Below are 15,778 nucleotides of genomic sequence, written 5' to 3' on the forward strand. Positions count from 1 at the left end.
ACTGGCCCAAGTGTTGGGTGACCAATTATGGGTCAGATGGAGCAGGCCTTGCTGAATGAAGTCACCCTTGACTAGCCGGGTTCTGGAGTGACCCATACTGGACTTTGGGCCCAAGAGGGCAGACCAGACCTTGAGTCCTGTCTTCCATAGGAAGTAAAAGCACTTTCCCTTCAGGATTTCCTTTCGGCTCCTATGGTGTTAGTATTCTTATTTCTGTGTCTTCTATGAAAAAAATCTTCATTTATTTATTTTTCAATAGGTAACACCAGCCTGGTACAAAACTTAGAAGACGTCAGACAGTACAAATGTAAAAGCAAGCCTTCCTCTTGCAGGGACCCCTGTTTCAGTCCTCTCCCCAGAGTATTCCTTAACTCTGTTTTTAAACAGTCTTTGAAAACCATTCATTTCCTTTTATTTGTTAGTGTTTGCTGATGAAAGCTTAGAAAAATCCAGAAAAGGATGATGTTTTACCGCCTAGATTATCACTCTTTGTTTTTTAATGTTTGTTTATTTTGAGAGAGAGAGAGAGAGAGAGAGAGAGAGAGAGAGAGAGAATCCCAAGCAGGCTCTGAGGTGTCAGCACAGAGCCTGATACGGGGCTCAATCGCAGGAACCCATGAGATCATGACCTGAGCTAAAATTAAGAGTCAGATGCTCATGGGGTGCCTGGGTGGCCAGTTAGTTAAGCGTTCGACTTCAGCTCAGGTCATGATCTCACAGTCTGTGAGTTTGAGCCTCGTGTTGGGCTCTGTGCTGATGGTTTAGAGCCTGGAGCTGCTTCAGATTCTGTGTCTCCCTCTCTCTCTGACCCTCCCCTGCTCACGCTCTGTCTCTCTCTCCTGCAAAAATAAATAAACATTAAAAAAAAAATTCAGACACTCAACTGACTGAGCCACCCAGGCACCCCTCAGAATATCACCCTTAACAAATTTGGTGTGTTTCATGCAAACCTTTTAATGCTATCTGTGCATATTTCCACCATATTTGCGTTCTTACTGTTAAGGCCTCTTTGAACACTTTTACCAATTAACATTAAGTAACATTTGTGATATAGTTTAAAATTCCTTGTAAATATGTAATGGCTGTATAACATTCCATCACACTTAACCATATCCCTGGTATGGTTTCCATTGCTGCAGTGAACATTTTTGTGTTAACATTCGTTTCATATTTTACATTACGATAGTCTTTCAGATATATTCCTCAAAGTGAAATTAGTGTATTAAAAAGTATGCAATAGGGGCGCCTAAGTGGCTCTGGCAGTTGAGTGTCCAACTCTTGATTTTGGCTCAGGTTGTGATCCTAGGGTTGTGGGACTGAGCTCTGCATCTGGCTCTGCACGGAGCGTGGAGCCTGCTTGGGATTCTCTCTCTCTCTCTCTCTCTCTGCCCCTCCCCTGCTTGTTCATCCACACTCTCTCTCCAAAAAAACAATTTTAAGTATGCAATATATTTTTTTACGTTTTACATTTTATTTATTTTTGAGACAGAAAGATGGAGACAGAGTACTAGCAGGGGAGGGGCAGAGAGAGAGGGAGACACAGAATCCGAAGCAAGCTCCAGGCTCCGAGCTTTCAGCACACAGCCCGACATGGGGCTCGAACTCATGGACCGTGATATCATGACCTGAGCCAAAGTCAGACACTCAACAGACTGAACCACCCAGGCACCCCAGTATGCAATATTTTTTAAAGCTGTTATATTCTGTCAAAATTCTTTCTAGATAGTCAGTATTAATAATCTGCTTTCCCCACAACAGGGTTTGGGGGTGCACATCTCACTGTATCCTCACCCAGAAATAGGATGATAAGTGTCTTAAACTTTATTTGTTGAGTGATTACTGACATCTTGGCTTGATTAGTTTTTCTTTGATAGTGGGGTTGACAAGGCTGGGGTGACCTCCTGATGGCCGTCTTCCCAGGTGGTGTTGAAAGCCCCCGGGTCCTACGGCCTGAGCAGAGGGCTGGCAATGGGCTGGCCCCCTGTGGCTGGCAGGGCAGTAGCTGGCTGGGCGGTGGCAGCGGGGTGGCCAGGAAACACTAGGGGGCTGCCAGCAGGGTAAGGAGGCAGCTGAGGAAGAAGCCTTGCTGGTGGTGGGGGGGACCCAGTAATTATAAAAAGAAACCATCTGTTCTGGGCCGGTTATTAACCTGCTTTGGGTGTTGACATGACAGCGCCGGGCAAGATTTTTCACAGGCAGATGGTGTATTTTTAGCTAGAATGAACTTTTTTATTTTTCTGTTTTTTTATTTTATTTATTTTTTTTGAGATGTCTGGCTTGGAAGTAAACACGACTGGGGTGTGTTGCAATGCATGGTGGGGAGGCTGTCAGGAATGGGGCTGGAGGTTTGGAAGGAAGCAATTCTCTCCCCATTAGTTATTGAGAGGTGCCATCTAGTGGTCAAGTATGCGCATCCTCTGTCAGTTTCCCTCCCAGCCTTCTTGGGTTACCTGAGGGGCCAGGACGTGGCTCCACCAGGATGCCTGTTATTGAGTTCCCCTTGGGAGGGCGGCTAGGGTCTTCCTGAGGTTTTAATAAGCCATGAACAGAACATCAGCCATGTCTCCTGCAATCTTTTTGCATAGAAACCAGAATGTGTCTCAATCCTGAACAATCAACATATGGCAATTAAGAAATGCCAGGATTCATCTAAACCACACAGGGAAAGGGGGCTGACTGATGCGTTTTCAGTTTGTTGGAGGAGGTAAATGGCTTTATTAACCGGAGGAGGCTTCTTGGACTATTTGATAACGGTGGGTCAGGAGGTGAAGCTAGAGCTGGCCAGTTGGATTGTAGCCTCAGGGCAGCTGTGGGTATCCCAAGTCCTGGCACACAGAAGGAGCCAAAAAGTGTTTCTTTAAACTACAGAGGTGATGGCTACTTACTTAATTTGTATGAGTTTTAAGGGAAGGACTTCACTCATTCTCATTTGCAAAGCAAATGCCAGGGTAATAGCTTCTGTTACATAACAATTAATTGGTAAAAATAAATACAAATGATCAAACTCAGAACTGGCAGGGCTGCAGGAAGACACACACACACACACACACACACACACACACACACACAGAGTGCTGGAGGAAATACTTGGTGATACAGTCTTTTGGGAGAGTGATTTGAAGAAAAAAAGTCACAGGAACCATAAAATTGTATACACTTTCCAGCCAACAAATTTCACTTCAGGGAAAACATTACAATAAAATAATTCAAATGGAAAAAGGATAAAGATATTCATAGCACTGCTGTTTATGGCAGCAGGAGAAAAGGGAACCAGCCCCAGTGCTGAGCAACAGGGACATAGTCAAACTGCATATGTGGGCAATATAATGGAATACTAATAGCCAATTTTAATAAGTAGTAAATGGGGATGGGTATATGAAATTCGCTAGAACTTCTCCATACACATTGTTTACCTTACAGCCATTTCACCCTTCCATGCTTGGGGGGAATAAAGAAAAAGACAAATTCTAACGGGTGCTGGTGACCCTCCAGGCTTCCAAAGCGGTGAGGGCATGGTTCAGAAGAAGCAGTGTGCAGCAGACAAGAGGCCCTGCGTTGTGGGCATCTTGTGCCCACGGGCGTTCTAGTGTTACAAAGTGTGAGTGCTTTACCTGTCCCTAAGCCGCACAAGGACCAGCCTGGTCCCCAGCTCCCTGGGGCTGCCTCCTGGGCTGGACTCGAGGCGGAGTCTTCAGGAGCGTGCTCCGGGCCCTACCTCCTCAGAGGCATGGCCCCACTGTAACATGAACTCCTTGAGCTCCACCCCACGCACGTGGGACTTGTACCCACGGACTCTGGCAGGAAGGTCAGCCATGCTGGGAACCATTTTGGATGTGGGGTCTTCTCTCTAGTGTCTCGACAACAGAATCTAACACAAGCCACAAATGTGAGCCACATTTCTAAAAAGCAAGAAGAAACAGATGAAATTCACTTAATAATGTAACTTAACCAAATAGACCAAACATTATCAACTTGTAATTGATATAAATGATTATTGAGATATTTTCCTTCCTTTAAAATATTAAGTCTTTGAAACCTGGTGTATAGTTTTTATACTTATAGCACATTTCCTTTCTGACTAGCCACATGTCAAGCCACATGTGGCCAGTGGCTACTGTATCAGGCATCACAACTCTCTAAAATACATAATAGAAAATGTAAAGACGAAAGATTTTTCTTTTCCACTTGGGTTGCCAGTGACATGGACATCTCCCTGCAAAGGGCCGGGAACCTCTTTCTGTCCCTTCTCTGTTCTGAAGTTCAGGATCTGGGCTTGTTTGAGGTCCTTGTTAGAGGTCAAGAGCAGGTTGGATGGTGTTGTGGGCTGAATTGTGTGCTCCCCAAATTCATAGGCTGGAGCCCTAACCCCCAATGTGATAGCATTTAGAGGTGGGGCCTTTGGAAGGTAATCAGGGTTAGATGAGACCATGGCCGGGACACCCATGATGGGATTAGTGCCCTTATGAGAAGAGACATCAGAGACCTCACTCACTATCTCTCTGTGAAGACACAGTGGAAAGACAGCTGTCTGCAAGCCAAGAGTTCTCACCAGAATGCAGCCACACTGACACTGTCATCTTGGGCTTCCAGCTTCTGGACAGTGAGCAATAAATGTCCATTGTTTACATTAAGTACAAGCCCATTGTTGATGAGTGCCCAGTCTTTGCTACTTTGTTGTGGCAGCCCAAGGCCACTGAGACAGATGGGGCACTGGAAGGTTGAGGACTTGCTGGTAACTCCCTCCTCACCCTCTCTAATTAGATTTAGGGGCAAGGGCATTTTCTCTCTGTATCTTGGGATAACAAGCTGGTCTTGTGTGTGGCTAAAGACCTTCTCCCTGGATGAACCTGACCATCCTCAGCAAGAGGGCTGCTTGCTGCAGCCACTAACAACCAGCCTTGTCCAGGGGCACCTGGGTGGCTCAGTCACTTAAGCGTGCAATTCTCAATGTTGGCTCAGATCATGATCTCATGGGTGTGGGATCAAGCCCCACAACAGGCTCTGCACTGCTTTGGATTCTCTCTCTTGCCCTCTGCCGTCTGCTCACTCTCTCTCAAAATAAATAAATAAAACTTAAAAAAAAAAAAAAAGACCCAGACTTGTCCTTCCACCCTGGTACAGGCAGCCCTCAGAGGCCTTGGATCCCTCCACTCTTCCCACACCCCTCCCAACCCCTGCCCCCGCACCTGCCTAAAGAACACCTGAACACAGACTGGTCTTACTTTTGGTTCATCATCGCTAAGCTCAGGGAGGTGGCCCACTTCCGCTCCTGCTAACCTCTTCTCCCAGCTCCCACCCCTCCCCCTCTGCCTTCTCTGCAGTGTGACATGGTGCCTGTTTCACTACAGAAAGGGAAGTGTTGGGGAGAGAACGTTCACTGCCCACACATCTCCTTGCCCTTGACTTGCGCCAGCCCCTCCTCTGGGCACCCCTCTCCCTCTGGAGGCTGCTGCTCCAGTCTTTCTTCTCCTTCCCCTTCATCACCATTTCCCACTCTGTGCAGGGTTTTGCCCATAAGCATGTACACATGCATTTCTTCCATACTAAAAAACAACAAAAATTTCAACAAGGGTACCAGGACAATTCCATGGGGAAAAACTGTCTTTTCAACAGATGGTTCTGGGGCAACTGTATAAAAAATGAAGGTGGGCAGTCCCCCATTGATACCATATAAAAAATTAACTCAAAATAGATATTTCTTAAATAAAAACATGGGAATAACTCTTTATGATCTTGTATGAGTCAATGGTTTCTTAGACATGACACAAAAACAACAAATGACAAAAAGAAATTGATAAATGGGACTTCATCAAGATTAAAAACTTTTGTATTTCAAAGGACACCATCAAGAAAGTGAAAAAAAATAACACAGGATGGGAGAAAATAATTACAAATCATGTATCTGATAAGGGACTAGTATCTAGAATATATAAAGAGCCCTTGGAACTCGAAAACAAAGAGACAAACAACCCAATTAAAAAATGTGCAAAGGATTTGAATAGACATTTCTCCAAAAAAGATATCCAGATGGCCAATAAGCACATGAGAAGGTGCTCAACATCATTAGTCATCAAAACAACAATGAGATGCCACTTCTCCCCTACTCTGATGGCTAAAAGAAAAAAGGCAATAACAAGTGTTGATGAGATCGGGAAGAAATTGGAACATTTATATATTGCTGGTGGGAACATAAAATGGTGCAGCCACTTTGGACAACAGTTTGGCAGTTCCCCAAAATATTAAACATAGAGTTACCATATGACCCAGCAATTCTACTCCTAGGTATATACCCCAGAGAACTGAAAACATGTCCACACAAAAACCTGTATGTGAATGTCCATTAGCAGCATTATTCATAAGAATCAAAAAGGGTTAACAACCTAGGTGTCTGTCAGCTGATGAATGGATACACAAAATGCGGTATGTACATTGTCTGAAACATGCGATGGGATGTTATTCAGCAATAAAAAGGAATTATATATCGATACATGCTACAACAGGGATGAACATGGGAAGATGCGAAGTGGGAGAAGCCAGTTGCAAAAGACCACATATTGTACGATTCCACTTGTGTGGAATGTCCAGAATAGAGACTGAAGGCAAATGGGTGGTTGTTAGGGGCCGGGGGAGGGGAGAACAGGCAGTGAACACTCGTGGGTGTGGGGTTCCACTCTGGCGTGGTGAAAATCTCCTGGAATTAGATAGTGGGAACGGGTGCACAATCTTGTGAATATACTAGCAATCAGTGAACGGCAAACTTTAAAGGGCAGATAGATTTTATGGGGTGTGAATTATATCCCAATAAAGCTGTTTAAAAAGCACCTCTGGGAGTGGCTGGGTGGCTCAGTCGGTTAAGCGACCAAATTCGGCTCAGGTCATGATCTCACGGTTTGTGGGTTCGAGCCCCGCGTCAGGCCCTGTGCCGACAGCTTGGAGCCTGGAGCCTGCTTCTGATTCTGTGTCTCCCCCTCTCTCTCTCTGCCCCTCCCCCACTTGCGCTCTATCTCTCAAAAATGAATAAACATGAACATATATATATATATACACATACATAAAGCACCTCTTCCATCTCTAGCCACTGCGGCGTTTCTCTTCCCCTTTGCAATGGAATTCTTCAGATGACTTCACCAGTTTGGCTCTGTTCTCCGGGTGCTTTCCAGCGGGCCTCTGCTCCTACCACCCCACTAAATGTTCTCCTGTCACAGCAGCCACATTGTAGGCGACCACTTCACGTGACATCCACGTTACTGAACACAGGCTGGCTCTTGGTCCTCATGCCACCCGATGACCCCCGTGGGCAGCGTCTGGCACGGCTGGGCCCCCTGCCGGCTGCCGCGCTCTCCAGGCCCTCCTCCGGCCTGGCCGGCTGCTCCCCAATCTCCACCTCCACCTCCGCGGTTCTGGCCTCCAGTCTGTCCTGTGGGGTTGTCCACGTGTGCAACAGCGTTTGTCAGCCCAGACTCTCGCCTGCGCTCTAGTCCTTCCCCTACAACTTTGCATTCAGTCTCCAACTTTACATGCCGAAACTGAGCTCCTGATACCCACACTCTCCACTCAGAAACCACGACAGACAACCACCACTGGTTGGTGGTTGGCCCCCAGCCTTCTCTGTCTCAGAAAGCAGGAGCTTCACGCTTGCAGCTGCACTGACCTCTTTCTCTCACACCCTGTATCCAATGCACTGGCAGATTCTGTCGGTCCCACCTGCAAATATATCGGTATTTAATGTCTTAGCACCTCTGCACGGAGCCTGGTGCCAGCCATCATCACCTCCCACCTCCTTAGTGGCTCTCAGGTTGCCCTCCTGGCCCCCGTGAGTCCAGTCTGTGGCAGCCAGTGGTCCTGCTAAAAGGTGAGTCAGGTGTGCTTCTCTGCTGAAACACCTCCCATGACTCCTGTTATGTCGCTCCATGCAAAGCCAAAGTCCTTACGATGCCTCCAGGGCCCTGCTCCGTCTCCCCAGCTTTGGACATCTCCAGCAGCTCTCCCCTTCTCTCTCTCTGCCAGCCACACCGGCCTCCTCCGTGCTCCTCCACCAGCCTGGGGACATCTCCACCCCAGGGCGTTTGCACTTGTTGCTTCCTCTGCCCGGGATGTTCTTCTCCCAAATATCTGCCTTACTTCCTTCAGGTCTTGACCCAAGTACACCTTTTCAGTGACGCCTTGTCTGGCCACTCGATCTGAAATTGTAGCCACCCAGCTCTCACCGTCCCCCTCTCTGTGTTGTTGTTATCTGTACACTCAATCCTTCTCAGATATTCCATTATTACAGGATCTACATCAAGGAGAAGGGTGTTGAGATTATCTCTTCAGAAACCAAATGAAAAAAGGCTCGTTAACAGAGCTGAACTAACAAGGGGCAGGCCGAGTGCCTCCACAGTGCACCCCTCTTGGTTGGGAATATTCCTAGTGCTGGAAAAGACCCCAGAGGTATGAAAGAGTATAATATATTTTCCAGTTGTGCTTGTGGTCTGTCTCTCTACACGAGTGTGAGCTCTGCGAGCGGAAGGATACAGCTCCACAGCTGTATCCCCAGTGCTATAGGTACTCAAGGGGCTCTTGTTGAATGAATGAATAAAAATAACACCGATGGGCTTCCTTGGGGTTTCATTTTCCATCTCATGTGCAGTCCCAACACCAGCACCACCTCAGTCTCCCACACCGGCTTCTCTTGAGCACAAGGAAAGGCCACATCCCACGAGCCCTCTGAGGTGAGCTCCGGAGTCAGGCTGCATTCCAGGTGACTCCCCAGAGTCGCTGCAGTGAGAGAGCCCTACAGAACGCAGTGCTGGTGAGGCTGGTGAGGTGTGGAGCGTCTGCAGCCCACATCTGGGGGGTGCAAACCGGCTCAACCACTGCAGGGGACAGCCGGGCAGCATGTGCTAAAGCTGCATGTACGTATGTCCCGTGGCCCAGCACTGCCACCCCAATCATACCCTTGACAGAAATGAGAGCTTCGTCCACCAAAGACGTCTACGGAATGGGCATGGCCCCTTTTTTCGTGACGACCTGGAACTGTAAACAACCCAAACGCCCATCCACGGTAGAGAGGACATACGGTTGTGGAGGGCCCACCAGATAGAATATTCCACCACAATGCAAAACACCAAGTACAGACAGATGCTTACCACAACATGGAGAGTCCTACAGACAGAATTTGAGCAAAGAAGTCTGAACAACAACAACAAAAACTTAGACTATGATTCTATCTATATGAAGTTTAAAAAAAAAAAACAGGGGAAAACTTACGTGAACACCAGTCCCTCGGAGGCAGGGACTCTTGGAAGAATCTGAGGGAGGCTTCTGGGTGCTGGAGATGCTCTGTATCTTGACCTTGGTGCTGCTCATGTGGGCCACCCGTGTGTGTGTGTGTGTGTGTGTGTGTGTGTGTGTTTGTGTGTAGTCTGAGCTGAACACTTAAGATTTGCGCACTTTACTGGATATAGCTTAGACTTCGATAAAAAACCCAAATGTCCCAGCGGGTACCCCAGGTGGCCAACTGGCCCCACTTCTGAACTTCATGTCCTGCCCCATGCTAATTTCCTCCTTGTACTGCTCTGAAGACATATCGATTTTCCTAACTGCTTACTCCTTGACCTTTGGAGAGGAGATCGATGTTCAACATACCCTGGACCGAACAGTGGAGGACATGGTACTCTCAGAAAGTACATCCTTGCTGAGCTCAGTGTCTCTGCGTCATTGTTGTCCTAACTTGACGGGGACTGGACGGGCTTTGTTTCCCCAAATCAGGTTTGCATCTGAATTATGTTTGTTCCTCAGAGTTTTGACTCATGTGATAATCAGCTTGTGAGACATTGAGGCTGCCTGAGTGAGATGTCGCTTTGTCTGTGACTTGAATAAAGGAAACAATCACTGTGTCCATTGTGCTTTTGAATGCTCTGTTTTCATATCTTGGAGCTGTTCATCATTGGGTGGGTTTCTCCCTAATTGAATTGAAATCTGCACACTGTCTTTGCCACAGCCTCATTGTGGGATGAATATGGGCCCCATTCCCTTTCCCTGGGCCCTCCTGAGAGCCGGGCTGCCACTCCCTGCCACGTGACTCAGGGCCACTCCTCTCTGTGCAGATGGGAGACATGGATATGGACCCTCACAGCCCTCAGTATGTCCCCTTAGGCTTCCCAATTGTGCTGGTTGTCCAGACCTGGGTCGTGTGCCCACTCCTAGAGCCAGGATGTGGATGGCTCAGCTGTACTAAAGCCCATGGCCAAAAGTAAGGAAGAAGGCTTCCCCAGGGGTGTGTGAGAAACACGCCTGTGACCGCCTTTATTCTCATGGCCCTATCACACTCACAACACTTCTGACAGCACATGTGGGGATTCTCCCCCACACTGAGAGATTCCCCACAACCAGCTAGGTGTCCTACAATTCAATTCAGTTCTGACCTTATCCCCCTGGAGTTAGTGCAAATGCCACGGACAAGACTGCCCCCACTTCCGACGCCGATCACAAGTCCCAGGGTGTCACCTGGGTCAGGGTTCCCATGACCCCCCTCCTTGGGTTTGATAATTTGCCAAAACAGCTCACAGGACTCGGTGAAAAACATTTACTGGTTTACTATAAAGGATATGATAAAGGACACAGATGACCAGCCAGGTGAAGAGATGTGTAGGGCAAGTACATGGTAAGGGGTGTGGACCTTCCCCCTTCCCCAGCGCACCTCCTTTCCAGCAGTTCTACGTGTTCACCAGCCCAGAGTCTCTCTGAACCCATACTTCCGGGTGTTTTATGGAACCATCATCGTGACTGATCATTAACTCAGTTTCTGGTCCTTCTCCCCTTCCTGGAGAATGAGGAGTGGGACCGAAAGTTCCAAGCTTCTAATCATGGCTTGGTCTTGTCCACTAAGTACTGCATTAGGACATAAGGCACTCCTGTCACCTGGGAAATTCCAAGGTATTCAGGAGCTCTGTGCCAGGAATTGGGAGTAGAGACCAATATATACAATTGTATTACTTCACTCCAGGAAACACCAGAGTGTGAGCACCCGAAGGAGAAACGTGTGCACAGGTGAGCCATGGGCGCCCACCACCCCATGAACCCACTGCAGCAGCAGGGGGCAAGGAGCTGTGAGCAGGCCAGTGTTTCAAGGTGAGGACACAAGTGCAGAACAGAAGATGTGGGGAGCCTGGGCCTGTCTTGGGGGTGATGACTGCATCCCAGCCCCCGCCCAGACTCCCTCTCACTGAGCTCCTTTGCCTTGACTCCACTCTTTCAGACCAGCTCCAGCCCAAGCCTGGGGAAAGAGATTAGCAAGTGGCTGGCTTGGGCCAAGGCTGAGAGGGTTCATCTACTTCCTGGGTGGGGGTGGGGACCCCAGGAGGCTTGGTTGGAATACAAAGGAAGGCATTTTGGCATTTTAAGAATGTTGGCAATTTGCAAACCGCATAAAGTTTCCTTTTGTACACACAAAGGAAAACTTGTGGGGTGTGTGTGTGTGTGTGTGTGTGTGGTTCCAGAATCCTGAAACCCTGGGTTTCTACAGCTCTGGGTGTTGCTGTGGGCACCCAGGGGTCCTGTTAAGCCCAGCTGTGCAGAGAAAGAATGGGCAGCACCAGCACGGCTTCAGGCACCCGACTCCTCTCCCTCCCAACTTGGAGCCACAGTGGGCAGAAACCGTTCTCCGGAAAGTCTGTTCTTTGGGGTCAAAACATTTGGCCGGACCCCCTGAAGTGACACTCCAGGGATTGAAATTTCCCCTTGTTTTTGCCCAGAAATATCTGGCTTGGTCTTCGCCCACCCCTCTTCTCTCCCTCCCTGCCTGCCCGCCTGCCTTTCTGTTTTCTGCATTGGAACATTTCAGTCAGAGCTGGGCTCTGTGGTGGTGAAGGGAGCTGGCAGGAGACAGGACTCTGGGAGGGACATGGGACAATGCTCTGGCCACAGCCTCTCGTCTGGCACTGACTCTGACTCATGTCAGGGGTGCACCTGCCCCCTGGGGCCTCAGATTCCCTGCCCAAACAGTGAAGGAAACATGAGCTGCTCCTGAGAGCCTCCCTGGGTTTTCACTCTCCTTGTGTGACACCCTCCCCGCAACCGTCCTTACTCCCTATTCCTCCCTTGCACACTGCTCCAAAAGCTAGTCTGAGGCTTTGACATGGGGAGTCTGGGAAACTAGGAGGGAGGCTGAGAGGGGTGGAAGGTGTGTGTGTGTGCACGTACGTGTGTGCACAGGGCTCCCTCTCTGCTGGGATAAAGACTATCTTGTGGGGTCTGGCCCATGCCCCTCTGTGGTCTTGCCTGAACTACTCCCCCCAGGGCCCTAAAGGAGCTCCTTCGGTGCCCCCCGTGCACCACAGCCTCCCTCAGTTTGGGCCCGGCTTGCCTGGAAAGGTACAAGAGTGGGGGGACAGGAAAGGGAAGGGTCAGGAGACCCCCCAGTGTCTGTCTCAAAGGCCTGGGTGCAGGCACCAGTGGAGACAGGATTAGTTGGTTAGGGGAAGCCAGTGGAGTCAGTTTCGGACACAGGGGCTCTGAGGCCCCAGTGACCCCAGCATCTTGCCATCATCCTCCATGAGCTAGGGGAAGTCTCAAGGCCACCTTCAAAGAAAGGCATCTGCAGAACTCTGCCGAGAATGTGAGGGCTGTAGGTGAATGGTGAATGAGTGGTCCCCCTGCCCTCAAGCAGCCTGGACTCCAAGGCCAGCTTTGGTGGGCACAGGCCTACTCAGACACCTCGTGACAGGTGGAAGGTGGGAGCCACAGCAGAGGCTGCAGGTGCTCTGGGAGCGCGGATGGGACAGTCAATGCTGCCCTGGGACAACCAGGAAGGCTGCAGAGCAGAGGTGGCAGCAGCACTGGGGTCCACAGGGAAGCCCAAATTCACAGACAAAGGCAGATGCTGGGTTCAGAGTCGGCAAAGCCAGAGAAGAGAAGCCTGGGGTCTGGCTCTGTTGGGTTTGGTGACGCAGAATTCCTCCTGTGGCTCGTGGACCCAGCCCCAACATCTGAAATCCCGGCACAGGTCTCTGAACTTGCTCAGGGCTAAGGCAGAGCATACGTGTCGAGGGGGTGGGCCCCTTCGTGGGCTCCCTCCCCTGGGTGCAGAAACAGGCAGGAAGACAGCCCAGAGCCTGCTGGTGCCAGGTGTGAAAAGCCCGACTCAGAGGCGGCCTCTCCCCTGCCCATAGCTCTCAGGAGGGTTACTTCCTGCAAGGCCGGGACAGAGGCAGGCCAGCAGAAGTGGCTGCCTCAGTTTGCAAGAATGGCCTACGAACTCCAGGATCCTGGCTGAGAACTGCGTCAGCCTTGCAGTCACTCCTAGTCTGCCCGGTAGCCGAGTCCAGCAGTGGCCCTGATGTCCCCTGCATCCTCTTTCTAGCTGAGTCCTCAAGAACAGGCTGAGGCAGGGGAGAGGCCCGGCCAGCTGAAATCCTCTGATGCCAGCCTGAATGATGTCCCCCTGCATACTGGTCTTAACATCACGTCTGCAGAAAGCTCTGCCTGGAAGGGGGTGGAAAGGAACTTCCTGCCCCTGCTGACAGGGCAAAGGTCAGTGTTTGGGGGGAAGTGCTGGTCCCCAACCCTCCAGAAAGAAGCCAGGGCCAACAATTCTCATCCAGCACCTTGATTGGAGGCTCCAGAGGTGAGGCTCAATGAGCATTTCATTATCATCCCTTCTGCCCCACCTTCAACCCCATTTCTTACTTGATTCATTTATTTAACCAACAAATGTTCAGTGCCAGGGACAGGAGGGCAGTTAATAAAAACGACCCAGAGTTCCAGTCCTAATGGAGATTACCATCCTTTCTGATAAAGTCATGACTTCCTTGAGGCTCAACCAAACACCACCTTCTCCAGGAAGCCCTCCCTGATCACACAGCTGTTCTGGGAGCTCTGGCTCCTGGCTTTGTCTATCCTTCTCTCAGGACTCAGGACACATCCCCTTCAGACTCAGGATGGCCTTATGTAACCTGGCTCTGCCTTCCTGAGACTGATGCTGATAGATGGCTTACTGAGAGATGGCTCTCAGAAAGTGGCACGTGCTGCCACCACCAGCACCAGTACCACTGCCCCCACCATCATCAAGGAGGGATAAGATTCCTCCGGTCCTGTCAACCCCCTGCCTGACTCCCTGCTTCTGGCAATTTGCCCAGTACCCATGCAGGTGGGCCCTATTTAAGAAGACTCAGCACCTAAAAATCCCAATAGTCAAAACTTCCAGGGAGGGGTCACTGGCTTACTGCCCGCAGAGGCCTCCCTCAGTATCCTCAGAGTCCTTCGGGAGCGCCGCATCCCTGCCCAGGGGCAGGTCAAACTCTAAAGGGCCTGCCTGTCAGTCAGTCCCCAAATGCCATGAGGTCACTGCTGAGACTCCACTTTCCACCTGGAGCGACTTCTGTCAGGGCTGATGCCACAAGGGCGCTTCAGGCAATGCTGAGGTGGTGGGGGGCTCCAGTGCCCCTCATAGGCATGGGCCTGGTCCTCAGAACCTCCCCTGGCCCATCTCCATCTCCCAGGAGGAGGGGCGAGAGAGGCCCCTCCCCGGGCTGAACGATCAGCCTCTGGCAGGCACTCCGAGTCCACGCGCAGCTGGGAGGAAGGATTCCCAGGCGGTAGACGGGAGCACTTGGCTGGCAGGACAGCCGGTTCCCGTGCCCTTGCCAGGCCTTGTAAGCGAAGCCCCAGGAGAGAGGGAAGGCTGGGACGTAGGCCCAGCAGACCGAGTCCTGCGGCCAGACCTCAAGCTTCATTCTGGGGAAAGGGAACATTGTGAAGAGCAGAGGTATCGATTCAGCCTGAGGACTCCTGACCTCCTGCATGTGTGGGGGTGGAGTGGTAGCCAAGGGCGAGGGTCAGTTGTGTGGCCTTGGCTTGGGGCAACTCCAGAGCTTTTCAGGACCGCACCTGTTGGGGAGGCAGGTGAGAGAACGCAGAACCCAGCAGCCTGGTGGACAGCAAGCCCCTTTTCAGAACAGCCTGGGGCGGGGGTGGCTGGAGGCAGGGCCTGGCCTGACCCTTGACCCAAGCCAGGCTGACAAGGTTGTCTCTGGAGGGGAGCAGACGTAAAAGAGTGAGAGATGGGGTCTCTTGAGGCATCCCCTTCTCTTCTTGGGCCCAGATCTTTTCTGAGAGGCCCTGCTTCCTCCCAACACATTCCCCTTTGTGCTTTAGTGGCCAGGGGCACTGGTCATCACTGGACCTCACTGGCCCAGGGCAAAGTCCAGCCCATGGCATTTATTTAGCTTCCTGATGCACCATCTGCAGTCATCCAGAACATCTTATAGAACAGGGGAGGGGCCGGCTCTTTAGGAAGAGATGGAGACAGCCAAGGCCAGCTGTCTGCCACCCACCACCACAGGCAGATGAAGCCTCAGTGGAACCTAGTTCCTTGTCTCAGGGATCCTAGGGGTCTGGGGGGCTGTACAGCCCCTCTCTCTGCCTCAGCCATCTGCACACAGCTGTCAGGGCAAGCTCTTGAAAGCCAAGAGCAGACGTGCTGCCCTGCTGAAGGTTCCAGTGGCTCTCGGCACATCCGAGCTGGTCCTGCCACCTCTCTGGCCTCAATCCAGCCATGCTGATCCAGAACACATGGACTCCTCTCCTCCTCAGGGCCTTTGCACTTGTCATTCCCTCTGACTGGAACACCATCTCCCCAGATGGCATTGCTGACTCTCTCACCAATCACAGGGAGCTTGCCTCTGTGGCGTGCTGCCCTCCACCTGCCCACTATGTCATACCTCAGTCCCTGTCCCATCACAGCACATACTAGGACCTACAGCACCAGTTTCTGTGCCTGTCTCCTCCGCCAGAGGAG

The 15,778-nt window shown here is 50.7% G+C and overlaps 1 protein-coding gene across 1 annotated transcript in view; it reads right to left on the reverse strand.

Moving 5' to 3' along the window:
- Positions 1-1,798: 1,798 nt before the first annotated feature.
- PLEKHF1 (pleckstrin homology and FYVE domain containing 1) overlaps positions 1,799-15,778 on the reverse strand; it is a 37,527-nt gene continuing 23,547 nt past the window's right edge. Inside the window, exon 3 of the transcript XR_442052.5 lies at positions 1,799-3,899. The gene's annotated coding sequence lies outside the window, so the exon portion shown is untranslated. The remainder of the gene's footprint in view (positions 3,900-15,778) is intronic.

Source organism: Felis catus, chromosome E2 (genome assembly GCF_018350175.1).
Source record: "Felis catus isolate Fca126 chromosome E2, F.catus_Fca126_mat1.0, whole genome shotgun sequence".
Classification (NCBI taxonomy): Eukaryota; Metazoa; Chordata; class Mammalia; order Carnivora; family Felidae; genus Felis; species Felis catus.